At 38.9% G+C, this 24,379-nt stretch overlaps 1 protein-coding gene across 1 annotated transcript in view; it reads right to left on the minus strand.

The window, feature by feature from the left end:
• The window catches only part of LOC140272814 (thyroid hormone receptor alpha), a 109,053-nt gene extending 86,325 nt beyond the window's left edge, over positions 1 to 22,728 (minus strand). The window contains exon 1 of the mRNA XM_072368284.1: positions 22,430 to 22,728. The gene's annotated coding sequence lies outside the window, so the exon portion shown is untranslated. The remainder of the gene's footprint in view (positions 1 to 22,429) is intronic.
• Positions 22,729 to 24,379: the final 1,651 nt, after the last annotated feature.

Below are 24,379 nucleotides of genomic sequence, written 5' to 3' on the forward strand. Positions count from 1 at the left end.
ACAAGCTGGGCTGGAAGATTTAATCTCTCGTTGCTAAGCAGATAATCAAATCAAAGCGCATGCAGTTGGTTGCAAATGCATTCTTCAACAGACTTTATCTGTCTGACGCTGTAACAAGTTGATAATTTCTATACAAGACATAAAGAAACATGTTCTTATACGTCATTATGGCGCTAGTTAAAGGAGTAGAGTAAGAAAGATGAAACATTTGTCCACCTTTTATATTTAACCTTTTATCATAAAAATACTTGGTCTCCATAGTTAGAGCCACAAATAACTGATTCTGATTAATACTTTAATAGTGTAACACCATGGTTATTAAATCACGAGTTGTTGCATGTTGGACCACTGATCCCAGGTCTGTGGCTTTGTGACTGAATTACAGCTATACAAGGCTGCTCTCTGCCCAAATAGGTCACCATTGGTTGTTTGTACATGCAGGCTGAAACAGTCAGTTAATAGCAACTTGATTAAAATCTAGTTGTGTCTAATAAATATGTTTCTATTAAATCTAATGTTAAAATATATGTTGGGGTATGCTTCAGTGTTGCTGCTCACTGTGTTTCTGTTTTAACATAACAATGATAAATACAAGTGTCAGAAAAAGCAGCCAAAAGCTTCTGCTTATAACGTCAATTCATTGTTGACTGAGTCGGATTTTTATTTTTTTTACATACCTTGACAAATATTAATAAATATTGGCATCAGGGAGCAGTACCGTATCGATATCAGCATCAATAACATTCCAGCAATAAATATCCCTGCTGCCAACGTCCTGGTGCCGCTCAAGGAGTGCTCCAATGTGTCAGAGCTGTTCTTGTATTAGGCATGTGGTTTAATGTGGTGGGTGATCATTGCATTTCTTTCTTTCTTTCATAACTGTGAAATCTTTTCCAGAGTTTCTGTTGTCATCTAATTCATCCATTGACATCAAATCTGTCAAACAACAGGAATCTAAATTTGGATTGCATTTGTTACTGCGTAGTATGTGCTCATACTGGGTGGGTAGTTGGGGGATAGTTACAATGTTCTTGTGTGTATCTATGTATTTGAAAGGAAATATTTACACATAAAAGTGAACGCTAGCACTATGAACAAATAATTATCACTGACCATGTGTATCTTTCAGTATATTTCAGCTCTTTCATTTGCTTCCTCTAAAATGGCACATTTCTGCTGCTACTCTGAGTTGTTGTCATTAGTCAATATTTGCTGGGTAAAGTGTCTTCAGACAGACAGACAGAGAGAGAGACAAGAGCACAGCACATATCCTCCTACATCACTGGCTACACGACCACGGGGTACACTTTCATGTGTGCACGCCGGCCAAAGCAGGAAACAAGGTTACACACATGAGGACAGCGCACAAATGAACTGGTGTTACCGGCAGGAACAGAGACCAAATCAACAATTGGAATGTTCTCACAAACTCCCATTCTACCCTGTTAGCATCACTGTTGAACTCTCATTATGCCTCATCACTGCAGCCCACTGCAGGACTGTGCATGCCACACATTTCAGCTTTGTGGTGAATTACATGCGAATTGGAAAGCGTGTGCTCAGACAGTTTTCACTGAAAACACCTCTTGTGAAGCCATAATGAGTATCCGTGAAAGTAGCATCTGTTTGTGGTAAGTTTTCAAGAGGCAAAAATTGATTAGGTGATCATGGGTTTACCCATTCATATGAAAGAATTCTCTTAACTGATACACACTCATAAATTTACTATTCTATCTAATAGTTATTGGCATAAAACATTCCCCAGGAATTAGTCCTGAAATTGTTTAAGAAGAACAAGCTTTGCTACCTGATAGTGTGGAAATACATCTTCCAAACTAACAGAGTTAATAAACCTTAACACAAGACCATAAAATAGAATAACAAAATTAACAAGAGGGCTAAATCGCTTACAGAACTATCAGTTTACATGTTTATAAGGTCCTTAATGTTACTTTTTGCTTGGTTCTACATTTTTATGGTACAAGATGACTCCACAGGAACACCTTCAACTTCCTTTTCTCCCACAGTGCAATGTGAATCAAGGCTATTCTGAATGTAATTTACTGACGGAAAAATGAGTTTGAAGTGGAAGAATTAAGTGTAATAAAATCACTCTGCTACTATGTACACTAGTGTATCAACTGGGTCACTGCAACATATACTAGCAAGATTATTTTTATTACCTTACCTACCCTAAGATAACAACTCTGTACCCTAAGTATATTTTCTGTAGACTTGAATGTAGACTTTTTTTAACACTTAGCTACCATTTATTTCAGGTAAAAACACGTATGAGACTCAAACACTTTTACAACACTCAGATATTACTTGGATCATTTTAGTTCAGTTTTTAATTGGTCATTTTAGTTCAGATAATTAACTTTTACAAGATAATTATCACATTTTACACTAGTAGATCAACTGAGTCATTACCCTAGAGATTATTAAGATTATTATTACAGCGCTTTACACTGACACACAGCCCAACTAATTAAGATAACGAGGCTCTAATTTAACAATTTGATAAGCCTCAATGACCAAAATTATTTTGAATAATTCTCATAAAAAAATTTCCGAACACATTATTTCATCCCATACAGAAACACCTTTTCCTCCTTTTTATACTTCCACATCCCATTTGCCTTAAACCTAAGGTCACAGGACCAGAGCTCTAACTCCAAGTCCCCCTCCCCCATATCACCACCTTAAAAATGATTCTTAATAATTTTGTCCAAAAAAACATTTCTTACCCCGAATAAAACTGCTCACTTTCTCTTTATATACACCTTCCTCTGACACCTATCCTAAACCTAAGGTCACAGGACCAGAGCGCTAATCCTAAATTCACCATCCCCATGCCACCTCTTCAAAAGTAAAAATTAATTTTAAGAACTTTATACAGCCCTCGTCTCATCTCTCTTACACTCTCCTGCAGCACATAACATACATATACAAGGACCCGGTGTCCACCACACCCGTATGCAAACACACAGCACATTGCAAACTATAAGAAGTGTCCCCACGGCCTCCTGAGTCATGACCAGCCAGATCACAAGTCAAGTGTGCACCCCCCGGGTCTCTACACCAAACTCCACGGCAGCTATCGAGCGGCGGAGGGAGACCACTGAGTAAATACTCCAAACCTAACCATCACAGATTAACCGTCCAACTCTAATCCTAACCCTAATTAGACCTAACCATACTCTAATTCTAAACTTAACCTTAAAACCAAGGCTCTCAAAAATCCCTTTAAACAGGCGGGGCCCACCCTTAAGTCACAGGAAAACATATTGGAAAGTATAGTAGGCACCTTTTTTTTGGATCCTATAGCACAGGTGTGAAAAGATAGTAATAACCATGAAAGGGCGTTAAGTGACAAATCAAGCAGAACAAATGTGAAAGATGGAGAAGATGTAAGGAGAAGATAATTGGATAGAACAGCATTAAAGAGTAGAGGGAGGGGTGAATGGTATATATATGGATTAGCTGGATATGACCTGTATATTGTTGCATAGCAACCATACACTTAACCCTCTGCAAACTACCAGAACAGTTTAAAAATAAGTAATCTCCTCTTTTCAGTGTGCAACTTCTTGGCACAAGCAAACCCCGTGCAGCTCACAGAGCCAAAGAGGAGGAGGTGAAGGCATGATGACGGAGGAGAAGTTTCAGGGATGGGGAGCTGAACAATGACAATGATGAAAGGACAGCAGAAATAAAGAGAATGAAGTTTCAAAATGGAAAATGGGAGAGGCGTGGCACGATCACATTCAGTACCAGCATGAAAAAATGAACACAACATCATTGTACTTCACTTCTGCTTCACCAAGTACAATAGAGTTAAGTGGCAAAAAGTGGGTACGCACTATATGCGGCACATAGGGGTGCTGCACGAGAGGGGGCGCCAAAGTGATGGGGGAAAAATAATTTTGAGTAGGCATTTTCTTTATTTAACAGCTTTTGTGCATGGATAAATTATATGATCAATAACACAGTGGGTCTACATGATGAGATTAATTCAATTATAGCTATAGTTGGATTATGCTCCTTATTTGAGCAAGGGTAATTATCCTAGGATATATGGCGGTGAATAAATCGAATCATTGGCACAAAGCATGTCATACCCCGGTATGATAGGTGGCACTGTACCCATTTCAAATAGTGGTAATAGAGCCTCTTCCGGTTGACCTCTTCACCACCACCAACAACAACAAACTCAGGCATTCGAGAAAGATGGCAAACAAAGAGCAAGATGAAGCTACATCCCTCAACATTTTGTTTGTGATGAGCATGGTTATGGCACAAACGCGATGCACAACAGTAATATTGCCTCCTTTGACTTCCAGGTCACGACTCTGGGAAAAAAATCTCGAGCATGCACAGAACGCAAAGTCTTTTTCACCACATGCTTCACCGTCTACAAGCAGTGTCCTGAGTTTCAAAAAGCAGAATGAGAGAAAGAGCCTTCAGCAATTCAGCTCCTCTCCTTTGAAACCAGCTTCTGCTTTGGCTTTGTAAGAGTTTTCTTTCTATTTTAGTGTACCGATCTGGTAATTCATGAGGGAAGTTGACATTTCTTTAATGGGAACATACAGAGATATTTTAAAGCTAACACCTAGCAGCAATCAGTGGTATTCCACATTAAGGCACTTCTGTATTGGGTTATGTCACATTTTCTTTGAAGTTCAAATTCTGTTGGAATGTGGTGACACTTTAAGATTAGTAACCTGTTTGGATAAAAGAATTACAGTCTGGAAATGCTTTAGAGCATAGACTCTACAGATGGATGTATCAAACCATTCCATGGGGGTGCTTTGATCTAAGGCATACCCTGGTAACCCCACAGAAAATAAGCTAATGTTAGGTTTGCTATGTTGCTATGAAAATGGATGGTGCAAAACCTTCCTCACAGGACAGTAAAAAAATGACTATTTTTTATTGACTTTGAACAAAAGCTGCTGACCTCATAAAAAATGCCATTGCCTGCTGTTGTAGCTGATGCCACGGACTAGGGGTTCAGAAAAGTACGGAACTTGACTTTTGGAATGAGTGAAAGCCTTGTCATACAATAGCTTAACCTCTAAGAACCGAAGGCAACAAACATGTTCCATATATGGTCAATGGTTTTGCCAGGTTTTTTTTTTGCTTACAAAAGTGTTGTATGCTCCTCTAGAGTAGCCTCTCACTAAAACATCCAAGCTGTTTATAATGTCACTTTAGAAGCCGAACCCATTAATCCCTGCACCCTGACTTTAATCCCAAATGGTACAATTGGATGTAGTTGAATTGGAGTTTAATGTTGGCAAAGTTGGATCATCCCCCTCCAAGTCACAGCCAGATATACTTGTCTTTTGCTATGTGTTGCTAAAAAGGGGGCCACTGAGTTCTGCTCTGCTGTAGAAAGGTGTTTTCTTACAATGAAATCTACACTGACAAGATTTCCAAATAGGTTGTAATTTACCCCTACAAAAAAAAAGGGGTCTCCTCATGACCAAGTACTGTCATTCAAAACCCTGCACAGTAATAGATGTGGAGAACCAATTAGGTTGTTGCTATGATGAGAAGCTTAAGAATGTGACCAGAATTGAATTAGACTCATCTTACAAGAGCATTGCTATTGCAAATTGAATATTGAGCTTGTGCACTTAAACATCCCATTTCCTTCTTGTCAAATAATCCCATACCATATGCATGCTTTTTATCATCTGAATCTAATGATTTTATCTCTAGTTCATATTTAGTGGATAAGAGGTGTATGTTCACTTAACAACAGCACAGTTTCAAAATATATAGACCAATTGGCAGGAATTTCGCCCAAAGACTTATACAGAAATGAATTCCGCAAAAGACTTGCTGGCTGTTGTATACTGATCCCTCAAGGAAACTTTATATAAGCAGTTTAAAATACTGCCATTGAGTTACTGATTCAGTGACAAAAGATAAAATAAATTGCTTTCTTCCTTTGAAGCAGCCTTTGGACACTGAGGAACTGCCATATAGGTCTGAATCTTTAATACTGAGGCAAATTGAATCCTTAACTTGTATCTGGGCAGTGTTTCCACAGACAGGTATGGCTCAATTTGACTTTACTTACTTTTTCAGTACTTTCTTTGTTTATTAGACCTTAGTGAATATACCAGTGTTAAGCAGTTCAATTTTTAGTCATATTTTCAACTGAACAAAACACTGACCTTTACATTTTCTCCCCATCACAGGGAATTAAAATAAAAAAGTTCTGGTATTGTGCTGGTATTTGTTCAAAACTGTACAGAAATTAACTGAAAGGATGCTGCTCTTTATGCACAAAATATTGGTCCTAAACCTTTTCCTCTCCTTTTTTTCTTTTTTTTTTTTTAAAACTCATCTCAAATCATAAAAGTGAATCAGAAAGGAGCTGCATTTGGACCTTTGCAATTTAAATCCAATGTACCATGTGATACAAATGGAGGAATCCTGAAAGGTACCAGTTAAATGTTTTTATTCACAAACAAAATATCATCCAATCCTGAAAGCCAGAATATTTCCATTATTGAAAACTTGAGGACAGTTAATATTCTATTAATATAAAGTAAGTTTTGTAAAAATTATCCATAATGAACAGTTCTCACAAAGAGACAAATGTACATAACTGTGCATTGTAGGTGGGCATGTCACCGTAATATGGAGTTCTGTTTGGTTTGATTTGGCTTTGGAACCACCTTCAAGTGGACAGTTAGGGAGCTGTAGCTCTTGGGAACTCTGCGTTAGCTCAATTTTTTTGTGTAAAGTTTGTCCCATCTATGGCAATTGGGAGATGGCCACCAGCCAAGTGGTAATTTTCTCTTACCAATCAGTGGGTAGACAGAAATCTCTAAGCATCAGCTTAGCTTACTTTGAACCTCAACCGAGGTGGTATCAAAAATGGTACCAGCAACCAAGGTTCCACCATGGAAGGCCAAAAGAGAAGAGTTGCATCGAGTTGAGCTTACCATGCAATATAAAAGGAAATATAATACATATAAATATAAAAATCTGTATTTCAATATCTGATGGGAAAAAAAATAATCCATCCAAATCTTTCCAGCCATTCTGGGGAACTGCTTACTACACTGACTGAAGAAATCCTGCTTAGTTTCAGATTACACTGAGTGAAGCGTTTGTCTTTTTAAAGGCCAATGACCCATTTAGGATGTCTACAGGCACTTTGCACCTCCGCTGTTCTACAGTTTATAGTGTGTTGTCCTCATTTCCAGCCAGGGCTTCAACAGCTAGCAAGCAATGTCTCAGGCATCACTCAAGGCCAAAATGTAATGTGACCATGTTGTGTTTCATTAAGAATTTCATGCTTTTCTGATCTTATAAAGAAAAGTTTAGCACATAGGTTTCCTAACAAGCTTATTTAGAGTACGACTGGCTGCCCGAAGAGAGATATTCAGCATGTGAAGAGTTTGATACTATTGTCTTCCTTTCTTACCTTTTACAAACCGGAGTTAGCAAACTAGTAACGGTCTGCATTTCAAAATAACTGGATTCAACCATTAATTCCACCAAGCATGAGATCCAAAGCTATGGAGACCAAGTATTTTTTTGATGATAAAAGGTTAAATACAAAAGGTGGACAAATGTTTAATCTTTCTTAATCTACTCCTTTAACTAGCTCCATAATGACATATAAGAACATGTTTCTTTATGTCTTGTATAGCAATTATCAACTTGTTACAGTGTCAGACAGATAAAGTCTGTTGAAGAATGCATTTGCAACCAACTGCAATGCGCTTTGAGTTGATTATCTGCTTAGCAACGAGAGATGAAATCTTCCAGCCCTGCTTGTCATATCAGACAGAAAAATCAGTGGTCAGCAGCCAGAGATGAAGATTAAAAAACATTCACTCTACTTAAGACAGTTGTGTGTGTATTAGTACTTGAAAGGCAGTATATTTGAAGGATGAACCAGTTTTGTGCCATAATGGGCTGAGACAAAGGGTATGTGTCATTAGCATAGAAAAATCATCAGCAAGAACATATTAACCAGATACAAGCAAGAGAAACCGAGAGAGCAAAAAGGATGATGAACAGTGGAGCTTGTAAACAAACACACCCCCTCAGCCATGATGGACAATTCTGATGGTTACACGTGTGTGGAAAGGAAACATATGGTTATCTTGTAAATGGTTAAAAGTGGGCTGTTAATTGTTAGCATAGTCTCTTATTTAACTAAAATAATTAAAAGAATAAAGGTGATCAGTGGCTAGGATTTCATCTGAATATTTTACTACAGAAATACCAGAGGTTATTAGGCAATGAAATGCTCTCTCCACCTCTACCACCATCACCCAACCCCTCTCGAGCCCTAAATAAACCCTGTAAATTTACTGGTTTCATACAGCTGACACAACTATCAAAAAGCCTACAAGGGCCTCGATCAAAGGACTCGACTTGAAACGCAGGCAAACATTGTGAGTTAATGCATAACACCTCCAGTCCCACTGTCATTTCTTCAGGCTGAAATATAGAAAATAAAGAAATTGCCTTTAAACGGGTCATCACGCGACCATGCGCCTGAACCAAAAGTGCTTTGATTCTAAACAGATGATTGGTTCAGCTCGAGGCCAGCTGAAGTTTCAACATTCAACAGAAATATAGAGGACGACACACAACGATAACGATGTTGGCAGCAGTTGTGATGGGCACTTAGATAAGAGCAAAAGCTCACTTGTGTTTTCATGTTTCACATGGTCATGTGCAGAAGTTTATTCCAAGTCCGATGAACATAAACTACAAACAAGACTTTCACTTAGAAAATGTCTGTCTCAAGGTGACAATGAAGATTTCACATCTCAGTTTACAGAGATGTTGCTTTAATTATGTTGTTTTCATCAAACAATAAACAGTTTATATATTTTTTCTAAATCGTGCAGAATAATGTTGCATGAATTAGGCAAAAGTGCATATTTGACTGCTGACTGTAAATATTTGAGGTTATTATGAAGTTAACTTCCCAGGAAGGTTGCTACAGCCAGCTGAAGAGAAATAGTGGAAAGCTAGAGAAATAAAACTAGATGCACATATTTTCAGTTTGCAGACAATTTCAATGTGTTTATAGGGATCCGAAAGAGAAAATCTGACTCAATGACTAACAGTGGAAATGAATGACCTATACGAAGCAGCTCTGCAAAGCTGCTAAGATGAAAATATCAAAGGTTCCATTCTGTCAGTTTCACAAGCAACAGACCCTTCGGATATTCTCCAACCACAGCATTATCTGCTGCCCTACTCATGGGTGTCTTGTGAATGTAAATCATTTCTATCAGAGCCACATGTGTTGCTTTGTTTGGTGGGTTTCTCAGCATCAAAATGTGGCTTGGCATTGTGTGCCACTGCCGTCACTGGTCATATCTATGGGTTACATTTCACTTCATACCTTTTTTCTATACCTGCGTTCAGGGCAGACTGGAGACTGTCCCAGGCATGGTACATCTTAAACATGCAACAAAAGAAACAGCAACTATTCACATTCACACTCACACCAAGAGTGTGACACCCCTAAAGTTTGAGTGTAGACCATTTAACAAGTTTCACAGCTGTGCTACATGTGATATTGTAGTGTGACTTGGAATCTCTCCCAAAACAGTACCAAGTGGGTCATATAAAAGATAATTACAAAAGGGTGGAAACACATGGAGGAGATGCATAATTTTCTTGAGTTTTTAAGCTTAGTAAATCAGGAATGTGTGAAATAGAGATTGACACAGAAAAGCAGCTGGCGGGCAGTGTGGCGGGTGGCACCGTTGCCTCACAGCAAGAGTGTTCCGGGTTCAAATCCCGGTTGGGGCCTTTCTGTGTGGAGTTTGTATGTTCTCCCTGTGTATAAGTGGGTTCTCTCCGGGTTCTCCGACTTCCTCCCACCGTCCAAAAACATGCATGGTTAATTGGTGACTCCAAATTGTCCGTAGGAGTGAGTGTGAGCAAGCATGGTTGTGTGTCTTGTTTGTCTCCATGTGACCCTGTGATGGACTGGTGACCCTGCCCCTTGTCCAAAGACAGCTAGGATAGGCTCCAGCTTGAAAGGCCTTTGGAAGCAAAATCACAGCATAAAACACTGCATCCAATGTTGTTTAATCCAAACCTTGGTTTAGAAGGGGAGACATAAGTAGTGGAGTAAAAAGTAATGACAGAACATGTAACTTTTAAACTTGAATCTAATCCAATAACTAGAAAAAAAAAGCTGTTCCTGCGAAACAGCTGTGAGAATGCTTTTTAAGTTGAATGGATTAGTTGAACATGCTCAAATAGCTGAATCTAGTGGAAATTTATCAGAAATCAAGTGAGTAATAGTTAAAATGGCTTCAGTGTAATATACAGCAGGGAGTGGAAGAGTGGTGTCATCAGTGATCGCAATGTTTGTCAACAGCTGCAGCTCTCTCCCTGTATAACCTGCAGAAATTGCTTTTTTGGATACTATGACCTCCTGTGAGAAAACTGGAAGAGCGAGGAAAATAATTTGAAGACCGTAAGAAGCAGAAGGCTTGGAGGAACGCGGCAATGTAGTTTTTATTTCAATGGAGTGACAAAAATTTAAACGGCAGCGAGTTGAACACAGTTGAACCTGTCTCTGGTGTTCGACCAAATTTCCATTGGAGTTAGTGAGAGAAATTGAAAGGTTTATCTCGCTTCAAGGCTCATAGCTGAAATTCTGTAAATGTGAGCTCTTTAGTAGTTACATCAGCTGAAAGAGGACAAGTGTACCTACATTCTAAGGTATAATTTGTTTGTCTGAGTTGAACAGTATGAAAGTTAGAGGAATTTGTTTGAATATCAGAAAAAGTTAAAATGATCAGTCTGCCACTCTAATCTTCTCATTCATAAAAATCAAGAAGGAGAAAAAATGTTCATGTTTTTTAAACTGTCATATTTCAGAATTGGCTTAATATTTTAAAAAGCTGAATAATAAGATAATAGCTGAATGTCTTGTGAACATTTTAAAGTTTGAATGGTGTCTCTAGCTGAACATATGCTGAACTAGTTAGGTTGGAAAGAGGAGGAAGTTTTTGAAGAGTTGAAAGAAATTTACATTAATTTGAATGACGGTAAAATTTGAATAAAAGTTAAATAGTTTAAAAAGTATAAATGTTATAAAAAAAATAACTAGTAGCAATAATCTCCTGAAGGAGCTGAACGTTTTGATACCAAATTTGTTGAAATCGGTGAAAGATTGTAGAACTAGTTAAGTGCCAAAAAAAACGTACGGAATAATAATAATAAAGGGAAACAGGAAAACAATAGTGAGAATGCCTTAAAGCAGTCTCACAATTACTACAGAGAAAATTCAGATATAGCTTAGTGAAGTAGACGACAAATGTGGATACACAGAAGGCAGCAAACTGTAGCTTCAAGCTAGCGGCGCTTTGCGCTAAACTGCTAAGATGCTAAGATGCCAAAAAAAACGTACGGAATAATAATAATAAAGGGAAACAGGAAAACAATAGTGAGAATGCCTTAAAGCAGTCTCACAATTACTACAGAGAAAATTCAGATATAGCTTAGTGAAGTAGACGACAAATGTGGATACACAGAAGGCAGCAAACTGTAGCTTCAAGCTAGCGGCGCTTTGCGCTAAACTGCTAAGATGCTGACAGTCACGATGTCAACATGCCAATGTTTAGTAGCTAGGTTTACCACGGTTACATGCTGCGATTCCGACATCTCGCCATTCCGACATTGGTCTCCAATTGTCGGAATGGCGACACTTATTTTTTTATCAAACGTCCCGCCATTCCGACACTTTTTTCCTCCTATGGTCGGAATGGCGGTATGTTTTTTTTTTTTTTAACATACCGCCATTCCGACAGTTCCTTTTAATAGCCTATTTTTTACCCAAAACATTTTGCACTAATGATATGCCGGCGCAAATACGCCCTAAAGTTTGCCGCACAAGCTCTGCACATGCAGAGGCCACAGCCTCGCAAACAAACTTTAATAATCTATTATCAAAATCCCCTGAATTTCAAATATAAAAATACAGATATTAATGTAACTCTGGCGAGACTGAAACTGATTAAGCAGAAATACAGTGTCAGTGAGCTGTCACAGCAGCCAGCTGGAGCGGAGCTCTCCACAGAGCCCATGCGTCTTTTGCACGCTGTCATCATATGCAAAAGTAATAATTGCAATTACAGATATCACGGCTACTGCACAGGACACAGTTGCGAGTACTCTGCCTTGCCTTGCCAATAGGAGAAGAGAGAAATGACAGCATAGAACGTATAAAACACAACAAAATGCAGTAAAAACGTTTATTCATGTTATTCACGTGATTTATGAGTACTCGCTCCAATTTTGGGAAGCGCGGATGGGCTTTGCGCATTTGGCACAAACACACCGCCGTTGCGCAAGGCTTTATACAGCCTGTTGATATCTTAAGGACCTAACTGGTCACACCTGGGAGTAAATGTCATGTAGAGATTGTTTTTACATGACATTACAGCTGAACATATAGCTTTCATCCACAAACCATGCTGTTTATTTGCTTTCTTTTAGTTAACTTTCGTTTCTTTTGGATTCTTGTGCGTGTTATGGAGCCGTTTTGGTCCATGTTTGTAAGCCTTTTTTTCCTGGATTAAATTTTCGGAAGTTGAAACAAGTGGCATTGGAGTGTGTGATTGAAAACCACCGCGGACTGCTTCTCCTCCTCCAGTTGCCGAGACTTTGTGTTTTTAATAACGCTTGTCTATAAACATGTGTTAAACATATAAATTGCATGAACAGAAAGAAGGGACTCACCTGTTGAGTAACACACATTTCCTTATACGGAAAGCCTTGTCGGAATGGTGGGACATTTGAACGTCGGAATAGCGGGATGTCGGAATGGTGGGACGTTTGCATGTCGGAATGGTGGTATGTCGGAATGGTGGTATGTCGGAATGGTGGGATGTCGGAATGGCGGGATGTCGGAATGGCGGGATTTCGGAATGGGTGTTGCCACCCGTTTACCACATTCACCATTTTTGTTCAGCATGCTAAGTGGCACTAAACATTACACACACCATCATCAAGGAAACCTTGCTACTACAGGGGCTGATACAAATTAAAGCAAAGCTAAAATATGAAAGCCACAACGCTCTTTTGAAAAGAAAGTATTTCTTTACATCAACTTTACATCAGCCTCAATACAGCTTAGTGCTGAAGTAAATACCTGATCAAGGCTTGTCTTTAAGAGAACAATCCACCTTCAGCCCCATGAAGATACTCTTCGACTTTGTACCTTTAACAGAGGGTTTTCTAACTAAGCACTTCCTTTTTTCCTGGGGCTACAAGTTAAAACTAAATGTCAAAGCCATCCTTCAGCATAACTTTAGCAGAGTATGAAACTTAGTTCCAATTCTGTACTTTTCTTCACTATATCCTGACTTTTTTTAAACACAGTTTGCTAATGCTAAAAAGAAAACTGACATATTTCATGGGATTGGCTGGTTTACTGACCCCGTATTTCAATCTATATATATATATATCTACTGCAAAACACTTGGTTCTGGTTGTCCTTGTTTACACTTCAGCCCCTTTTAATCTATTTCCTTTTAATGGAAATAGCATGCAAAAGAGGAGATGGGATGAAGATGTGTATCAAAGGGGGTTGCAGAGGAGGCATCAAAGGTATGAAGGCTGAAGAGTCTTTTTTTAATAGGACAGCTTGTTTGACATTTGCAAATTGGATGCGCTGAGGGGCATCAACTATCAGCTTATGTAGTGAGACTGGCTTACCTCACATTCTCTTGAATCACGCAAGTACATTTCAGACCTCACAAAGTACCAAGAGGCAGCCCATAGACCACCTCAAGTAAGCCCATGACTTCATTAGATAAAAACAAAACAACCCCTGACATTCTTGCATTTTGACTGATGCACAGATATTTTTCTTACTGTGATCACAGTGTGTACTGGTCCACAAGCAAAGCAACAAAAAAAAAATGGAGGCAAATCGCCATAAAAATCCTCCTACTAATCTACTGATCAATGCTTTCATGTTCAGTGAAACAGCAAATTACTGATGCACCATCACGCAGATGGTGGTTGTGCCTCATCTTTAACATATTCTGTCTTACAAGTCCAGTATGCATGTAAACCTTATTGATTTGGTGATTTCAGAATAAAGCCAGAGTCGTTAGCTTTTGACTCTGCAGTTGTGTCAAAAGCTGACCAAATTGTGTCTGCAGTTCCACAGGCATACATTACTTTCTATGGCTGTTATCAAATTTAAACTAGGTTCTCTGCGTTTTCTAATAGGTTGCAACTGTGTAACAGTCCTTGACAGGCATCTGCTTGCAAAAAAGTTGGATGGACAAATAGAAATAATTTTTTTCCCTCTTTTTTCAAACCCCTGTAAATGAGCCCCAGAAGACACTTTGCGGTTCCAGAACAGTTCTCATTTTACTTTGGGACAGGCATTTTAGGTCAATTTTCCTATATAGGGATGGAGTTAATCAAGAACAGACATCTTCATACTTTGTCACAAGTTTTGGTTCAAAGGTTGCATGTTTGATATGTCAGATAATATTGTTACATTCAAGGAGAACAATATCAAGTTTTAACCTCCAACTATAACTATGTGACAAAAAACCAAAACCCTGAGGTTGTCACACGACTCTTTAATCAGGCGTATTTTTTACAAAGCAGTCACGATATACTGTGACCATGTTCCAGTTCATTTAGCAATGTTTGGTCCTTTGATTATCTTAACTAAATCAAAAAGAGGAGAAAAGGTTACCCACCCAAGTCCAAGAACATTAAAACTCAATGAGATCACTGACATTTATCTAAAAGTTAATCTCGGGACACTTCTTGCCAGATTCAAGATAATCTGTAAATCACTTTAGTCCAATGCAGCGAGATCTGTCCTTACCTCACTGACCTGACAGGTGAGGGAGATGGATTAATAAATTTGGTGTTTGACACTAACTGAATATGATCTGCATTAAATAAAGATGTGTCTGTCTTAACTGAAAAGAAAGAGGAGCCAATACACAGAGGTTCAACACTGCTGGAGCACATTTAGAGAGATTTACAATCTTTTATAGTGTCATCAGTCAACTATTATCAATAGTATGCTCATCCACAAAATCTAAAGGTCTTACTTTTTCTCTCAGTGTGACCAGTTCAGACTGAACGTTTATTGACGCAAGTATGAAACCAGTAGTTTCATGTTTAAAATGTTTAAATCCACTAAATATCAAGTTTTTTCAGCAGGTCTCATGCTCACTCTTTAGATCCAATTCAAAGAACCTGGTTAGCAAAGTGAGAGAACATTTAGGCGATTCAGGTGAGACAAGATTCATTAAACGAATGAAAACTTTATATTTTCACTTTACTCAAAGGGGCACAAAAATAGCCGAGGTCATCGGTTTTGATGTGCCAAGCTAGTTTTTGACCCAAAACAGGCTGTGTGAGGCTGATCTGACTGAGAAGCAGGGTGACCGAGTCCTGCATCAGGAGACCTGACCTCTAACATCACCCGACTTAAACCAAAATAAGATGGTTTGGCATGGAAGCAAAGCAGCCGACAAGTTTTCGGCTTATATCCTGATGTCAACAGCAGAAAAACATCTGTCAGGCAGCAAAGGACTGCGACTCTGAAGTGCCCGACAGCAGCAGTGGTGAGTAGAAAAAAAAAAAAAAAAAAAAAAAAAAAAGCAGAAGCCTGGGGTTAATATTTGGTTGGAACAGAATACTCTATTGTTTTATCACCGACAGTCTAATATTTGAAGCAATATTATTTGAATAGTCTTGTTGCATCAGTTTGTTACTTACACTGACTCACCTATCAAAGAGATGATTCCAGGTGGCAGTGGATAATACTCAGGATTTCAGGATGATGGAACTTATATTAATAATAAAGCTGTCAGCAGAAACAAATTAAAAAGATTTTTATCAACATGGAGAAGAACTAGAGTAACTCAGACGTAAACCAGTCTCTCGGATCTTATCTCCCTCTAATGATGGTGATGATGTCTCTGCCATGTAACCGACGAGCAATAATTCACTGGATCAGATTGCATTTAGATAGATTTCCTTCCTCATTTTGATAATGTCTTAATCATTGTATGCCATCGTGTACGGGCCACAGTTACTTTTACCCAGCGTGTAAAATGGGAATAAAAAACAGAATGAAAATGTTTGATAGGAAACATTTTACCATAGCATAAAAAAATATTTGTTTGTCACCGTCAAGCTTTTCCTCGTCTTTTAACATCAGTCCAGAGACACACATGGGAACTGAGGAATGTTGTCCCATTCTTGTCTGATAGAGGATTCTAGCTGTTCAACAGTCCTGGGTCTTCTTTTTATGCTTCATGATGCTACAAATGCTTTCAGTTGGTGAAAGTTCTGGACTGCAGGTCTTCTGGACTTTTCTACTATGAAGCCATGCTGTTGTAATAGATGGAGTATGAGGTTTAGCATTATCATCTTGCTGAAATATGCAAGGCCTTTCCTGAAAAAGACGTCATTAGGATTAGGGCCTATGTCGCTCTAAAACCTGTATTAACTATTCAGCAGTGATGCGGTCTTTTCAGATGTGCTCGTTTCCAGTTCCATAGGCATTAATGCACCTCATACCATCAGGCATCCAGGCTTTTAACCTGACCACATATAACCAGATTATCCCTGACAACAGAACATTTTTCCACTTTGCCTCAGTCCATTTCAAATGAGCTTTGACCCACAGAAGATGTCGACGTTTCTTGAGCATGTACATATGACTTATTTTTTGAATGACAGAGCTTCAACCAACATCTGCAGATGACACCGCAAACTGTGCTCACAGACAATGATTTCTGGAAGTGTTTCTGAGCCCAGGCAGTGGCTTTCATGACAGAATTAGGCCTGGTTTGATGCAGCGCTGCCAGAAGGCCCAAAGATAACAGACATCCAATACTGATTTTCAGCGGTGTCCTTGCATCTCTGGATTCTCTGAATCTTTTGATGATATGATATACTGTAGATGATGGAATTATTCACAGTCGTGTTGGCCATGATCCACGTTGAGGATCATTATTCTGAAGTTGCACCACGATTTGTAGAAATAGTATGTTGCAGATTGCTAAAAACACCTTTACTACTGAGAGACTCTGGCTCTCTCGGGTGCTCTTTTAATACCCAATCATGTAACTGTCCTCTTTTCAATCAACGTAGTCAGTTGCAACATGTTTCTCCAGCTGTTTATTTTCAGACCCAGTTAGTTTTCCAGCTTTTTGATGCTCCTGTCCCAACTTTTTTGAGACACGCTGCTGCCATCAAATTCAAGATGAGCTAATCATTTTCATGAAATAGTAAAATGTCTCACTTTCACCATTTTAAATTTGTTCTGCTGTGATGAGAACATATCTTTTTGAGATTTGCGAATGATTGCGTTCCGTTTTCATTAACATTTTACACAATGTCCCAACTTTTCTTTAACTGGGGTTGTATAGGGTTAAAGGAAACTGGCAAAATGTGAGCCTCACAGCTTCTGCCTCTTATCCTGCACATCTCCCTGCAGTCTCTTCTCCAACAGTCATTTGTGTTATTCACCTTATCCTACTGGTCCTCCTCTCTGTTTGCAGAAGGCTCACTTGGAACCTCACAGACTGCTGCAAATGACAAAACTGTACATCATCCAAACCTTACGCACATCCAAATGTTAAATCCATGAACTGACCCTAAAAGGGGCTTATTCAGCCATGTATTAAACCACAAAACCAGATGTTTATATGGTTTAATACGCGTTTCAAGTTCCAGTGTGTAATATTTATGTAACATTTACTAGTTGAATTCAATATTCAACATTTCATATTATATGCCTGATAAATTGATATATATTTTTGTGCTTAAATATGTGTACAAAAGGCCTTTTCAATGGGATTTTTTTTAATGTGGACCTCTCACTTCCAAAATGAGGTCCTTGTAATCAGAAATGAAAAGGAAAAAAACAAACATAACCAAACAAAAAACATAACATAACAGTTACAGTTATGTGTTCACGTCCTATAAAGAGCAAGGCAGTTTCATGGTAGTCCCTGGCCGTGGCATATTTCGTGTTTCTTGTGCAAAGGACTTTCTAGCTGATCTATTGTTTAAAACCAAATCAAAGATTTTCATGAAAAATGTGAGACAGTATTTACTTATTTTGCATATTACAAGACTGAGAACTAATTATGCAGCCATATAGTTGAACAGTTTTTCATTGCTCTGAAATCAGAGCTCCATAATGAAGCAGTGTAATATTTAAAGTAAGCAAAAGCCAATCCTGCCCCCAACACAGTAAAGTTCTAAATAGGCCTACCATTATTATCCGACTGGCTGACTCCAATTGAGCTGTGTCTCTGACAACTAACTAGCCAACTGTTCAGCCTTCATCAAATATATGTGTCAACCCTGAATGGCAAAACTTGCTGAACTTACTTAACTAAAAGAAATAATGGATATATCTAATTAAAAGTGAAGTTGAAATGCAGCACCACAGATGTTGGGGTTACACACCAGCTCGGAGAATCAGATTCATCTTGTACAATGGTTGTTAGACTATATGTGCACATACTTATTGGGTGGTGAGCAATACCATAATTCATATTTCAGTATTTCTGCGCTGAAGGGCTATATAAGATATATATCAGTATTTATTACAAATTGGGCTAAATGTTCAGTTTCACCTCAATGGCACACGTGTGACATCATAAGCTCAATTATTTAACAACTGAAGTCAAATTCCAACTCTTCCAGGTTCTATTCTTCTCAAACAAAGCATAGCTATGCAAATAACAAACATATACAAAAGAATGACACCCCCTCTCATTCTGAAATTATACACAACACAAACATATACTATGCATAAACTGGCTCTAAATTGATTTAGAAACGTTCATTCCAAAATAACTCAATGTGTTACTGTAGAAAAGTCCACATCAGCCTCTCTGACAGTAACCACGTGTGCTCCTCAGGAATCTAATTTAGTCCACATCATATTTTCTGTTTTTATCAATAAGCTAGCACCGGGGATAAATCAAGTCAAGGCACATTTTTATGCTGATGACACAATCCCTTATGGAGTGGCAACCTCTTTTAATCAAGTCACGAGCATGAAGTTTTCAATCATTTCAGTTCTCACCGTTGAAATTAAAATAGTGATAGAGTTGAGGACCAACACCCGCCTTGTATTTATTCCAAGGAACAAATGTACCACTGTCACAGTTTATCATTACCAGATTCAGTCTCTTCCTCTGTTATTAGCATCTTACATCACCTGAAGCCTTGTATGTAAGTTAAACAATGTTGGTAACTTAGTCCGAAGCTGGAAAGCGACAGCTGCAGAGTCCGTTTGTAATTTTGCATTTGAGCATTTTGGTTTAGGTCAGACAAATTTTAATTTATTTGCCTGTAATGTGATATTTTTAAAGTAGTCTAATATCTATCTATCACCATCCTCAGAGGGCACACTCCCGACATCTCAGAATAGAGAGCCCTGTTCATTTTCATACTATTTTTTAGACCAAATTTTATACACTTGAAAATGTTTTAATAATTATGTTTAGCTTAGTGACACATGTTCTGTGATGTGACAAACTCAAAGTATTTCTATTTCCTTTTTACAATGACTTTTTGAGCTCTTTCCATTTTTCTCACTGGAAATGTAAGTTTGGAGAACAACGATGATTTATTGAAACAAATCTTTAGTCAGACATTTCTTCCCATTGTGTGGATGGGTGAAAATTTTTACCTCTGACCTACACACATTTTCCTTTTAAAATTAAGCCAACTATTCCTGGATTTGGTGTATTTTGCCAACTTTGTAGCATCGATTCCTAAAAAAACTGAAAAAAAACAAATACAGCATACAAATATAAGCTACTTAATTAGACAGTTGAAAAATGTCACTTTGCAGATTACTTCAGTTTAATGTTTTTCTGACTTAAACACAAACTGAAAATTGTTATACAATAAAATTGTTTTGCATGCTTTCCATACTTTTATGACCTACTATTTAGGGATCTGCAGATCAAAGGAGATAAAACCCAGTACGTAGGGATCATGCCAACAAACTCATTAGATCACTCATCAGATCGCTCCAGGCTCCTCCCCTCCGCCTGTCTACATCTGTAAGACCTGAGCAGACCGTGGGACCATGGGGACTGAAACAACCCTGAGTATGTCACCAACCACACGTACATACATGCACACATATGCTGAGGTGAGGGGAAACTTTTCCTGTCTCTTCCTTCCTCTCCATCCATCCAACAGCCCCACCTCCATCCATTGCTCACTTAAACCAGGACATTGGCCCAAGAGCAGAAGGGGGGGGGGGGGCGGACACACACACACACACACCAAAAGAGGTCACATCTGGCTGCTAGCAGAGATTATTGTATGTGAATATAGAACTCTAACTCTAGTTTAAGATGGGCTATAGTCTTTAATCATTTTCTATGAATAAATCCTTCCAGCTAGTACTAAACTATTTGCATAAACTAAACTATTTGTTTAATGTCTTCATAGGATGTATCAAGCATGGTTGCCAGTAAAACTCGCCTTTATACTAAGTTGCAAACGTCCTCTGAAGGAGGGGCACATAAAGACATAAAAATATCTTTAAAAGATTGACAATATTGAATAAAACCAGCAGCTACCTATTACCTAATTCCTTGGGGAAATTTTGTAAGCAATGTCAGTAAGAGTGCTTCTTGTGTGATTTCATACAGACCTGGCTTTTTTGACCCCAAACTCTGCCTGTTTCACATTCAGCTGTGCTGTTTTGAGGATGTAAACTGGGCTGCTACAGACATTAGTGGAGTGACTGTTAGGCTACGTCTTAGCCTCCCCCCATGATAGTGTAAACCATGTCACAAACCATGTGTTTACTTGATTCTTTTTCAATAGATTTAAATTAAACACAACTTTCTATGCGGCAAAACTATGTTTAAAAAAAAAAAAAAAGGTTTCTACAGGTTTCTGATGGCACTAAAAGCTTAACTTTAACATACCGCACAAAAATGCAGAAATAAGTGTTTTCCCAAGGATTTTTCAGCCCAAAATCCCCTGATCATGTAAAGTAGATGCACTTGCCCACATGTCCAAAACATTCTCCCAATCCAGGCTTAAAAATTGTGAGATGACGTTTTGGTAGGCAGTTGTTTGGCGTCAAATAGCGTCTCATCACATAACAACCGTGTATTCTTGATCAGCTACAACACAGGTAAATAATGGTACTGTCTGCTTTCCACACACTACTGTGTACTGTACTCAGTACAAAGGGATTTTTCAGGGTCAACACTTGATTTTAGGTTAGGGTAAGGGGCAAAGGAAGGTAATGAGTCAATGGAGACTCCTTAAGGGCAAAATAATCAAGACCTTTGTGTTTGCCTACATGTTTTTTTTTGCCTTTTTGGCTTTCCGAACAAAAATTGTCAAAAATGCCACAACCATATCAGGGGAAAGGCGTGCAGCGAGACAACATTATGAACTCAGTACAAACTCAGTCATCTCTATTAAATTAGGAAAAACAATGTGGAGATATTCTTTATTTTTGTTCCAGTTATAGTATCTGAGTGGTGCTCTGCATTCTCAGTGTGCTACATGTGCAGAGAATGAATAAAGTCATCAGGTCACAGCAACGGTCAGGTTCAGAACCTTTCATGCATTTGCTTCTTGCAGTATATAGTTTGTATTTATTTTGTCCATTGGTTAATCATTTAAAACTCCATCAACAAGTCTTTAGCTGGGTCTTCAAGTGTGAATGATTTTTATTACTGTAAATGAAAACTTGGCCGGTTGGCAGGACCAGACCAGAAATCTGATTGTATCACTAAAACAATGTTAATAATAATTAGGCAGTGCTTCTGTTTATCCAATATCTATCTAGTGGTATCATCTGAAACTTTAACCCTGATATGATACACACACACACACCACTCCCCACCTTGAAAGAGCACATTTTCATATCTCATGTTGCTCTGAAACACTATCAAGTCTCCAGAAGGATTTCAACAACAGTTTAGCACACGTCTACTTCGGCATGTCTCGACAACAGAAAACCAGCTCTCCCTGCAAAGATCACACATCAGGAAGCCGACATGCATGCGACACTGAGAACATGCTTGCGCCTCGTCTCCAACTTTCCTCTTGATACCTTTAAATGCAAACTGCAGGTTTGTAAGTTTCTGACTTCGCAGTGTAGGCTAGAGACAGCAGAGGAAGTTGAAGCCACCAACCAATTCACACAGGTCAGGCAGGACAGACACTTTCAAAAAGGGCAAAGAGCAGCGTTGCACTGGCAGGGCTTGCCTGCACTAACCTGACGGCAGAGTCAAGTCAGCAGGCCGGCGCAGCGCGCGGGTTGACGTGAGGACAGCGCTCACCTTGTGCCGCCGACCCAGTGAAGCAGCGTTCACTGCATTTCAATAGAAGTGCGCTAAATTGTCACACTCACCGTCACTCGACTTCTCGCATGACAGTACCTCCCGAACCGCAGACATTAAGCCCGTCGGCAAGACCAGCAGAGTTAACGTGAAAGAAAAAAAAGCCCTGCGAACGCGTAGAATTTAAAAGCTTCGATGTCGTTAAGGTCGGCGTCAGCGCCTCTGCCCGGGAGTTAGCTTCCTCTTTTAATCCGCTGTCATGCGCGTGGATACGGGGAGCTTTGTCCAGCGCACGGGACTGGGACTCCCAAAGTCACGGTCATGGTCTGCAGAGGGAAGTCTCCGGCTTTCACTAGTTTGCTGTGCTCGGTCCTCCCCCATGCCTGTACAGTACGGGTGAATGCGGGTCAGGGGATGGTTTATGACCAGGCTCGGCAGTACCCTCTACCGGCGGGAGACGAGCATTGCCCCCATCGTGTTTCGTAATCCTGATAGACTGAAGAATTAAAAGGAATTAAAATGTGTGCAGTTTTTATTGGTGGAGAGAGGCGGTTTTCTGGAAAGAAATATAAATATACGCACTTGTATCTCATTGAAATGATGCTACTGTATATGAATATTTTCATTTGCCCCGGCTGTAATCACACAAGTAGCGCATTTTAGAAAGGAAATTAAAGGTAAATAGCTCATTACAAATCTGAAAAAGGATTGCCTTTTTATAGTGCACAAGACATTCGTGTTTGGCGTAGATTGCTTTATATATTTACCATTCTTTATTTTCGCAGACTTAATTATAGATACATTGTGGTCAAATTGAATTCAAAGCATGATAGGATGGCAAATCAGAAAAGGATTTTTGATCATTCTTTTTTGTGTCCCAATAAAATCTCAACAAACTTGTTTTACATATGGCATACATTACGGCCCACACAGATGAGCAGTGTGGACAATTTGTGGATTATTTAAGTGCAGACACATGATGGGCGGGGAAGCTGTCTAGAAAACCAAACATGGAGCTTTATGGCTGAGTTCACATGTGGAAACTGTAGATCACTGTAACCTCTGGTACATTTTATGATATCTAGTGGGACAGTACTGACATTCATTATTCATCACCGTATTAAGGTTCACAGTTGAAATGTGAGATTATCACTTAAGTGTAGGCCTTACAGAACTTCTACATACTGCAGTGTGTAATAATATTGTGCTACTCTTCATTTCTTTTATTTATTCCCAGAAAATGAGTGAATACTGGCAGCAGTTTATTAAAAGGTACAAACATAAACAGAGCAACAGTATTTAAAAAAGACAAAAGCATTGCCTGTAAGATTGTAATGAACTCCAAAGTCAATATTTTGTCTGAGCACCTTTATTCTTCAACACAGCCTGAATCCTCTTAGAAGCTCTTCTTTTGGCTGCCTTTTGTTCCGTTCTCTGTCAAGATGATCCCACACTTCTTCAATAATGCTGAAGTCCCGGCTCTTGGGAGGATGCATCCCTCCATAAGGCCTGTTGCCACTGATTTTCAGTCCATTTCTTGTGTCATTTGGCCTACCTCAGCCTTTTCTCCCTGTTTCCCTTCCTTAAGAATGGCTTCTTGACAGCCACCCTTCCATGGAGACCATTTCTGATGAGGCTTGGGCCAACAGTAGATGGATCAACTGAAGATCCAGATGCATCTCTCAGGGCCTGTGTCAGGTTTTTGCTGGAAATTTTTCTGTTTCTTAATGACATTGCTTTCAGACACTGTTCATCTGATGTAGATAGTTTGACACTGACACTTCTTTGTCTTCCACTTATCCAGTTTCCTCAGATATTTTAAGGATGATCTACACACCAAATATGCAAAGATTTCAGTTAATAGCTCTTCAGGAATCACTTTGTTGGAGCAAAAATACTATTTCATGTCTGTTAAACTGTATTATCCTGGACATTTTTTATTGTAGCTGCAACAAAAGAAATGTAAACAAGTGATATGTCTTTGCAACAGGCGTACAGCAAAGTGGTTTCTTTGCTAAGTT

Source organism: Leuresthes tenuis, unplaced genomic scaffold (assembly GCF_036924035.1).
Source record: "Leuresthes tenuis unplaced genomic scaffold, fLeuTen1.0.hap1 SCAF_17, whole genome shotgun sequence".
Taxonomy (NCBI): Eukaryota; Metazoa; Chordata; class Actinopteri; order Atheriniformes; family Atherinopsidae; genus Leuresthes; species Leuresthes tenuis.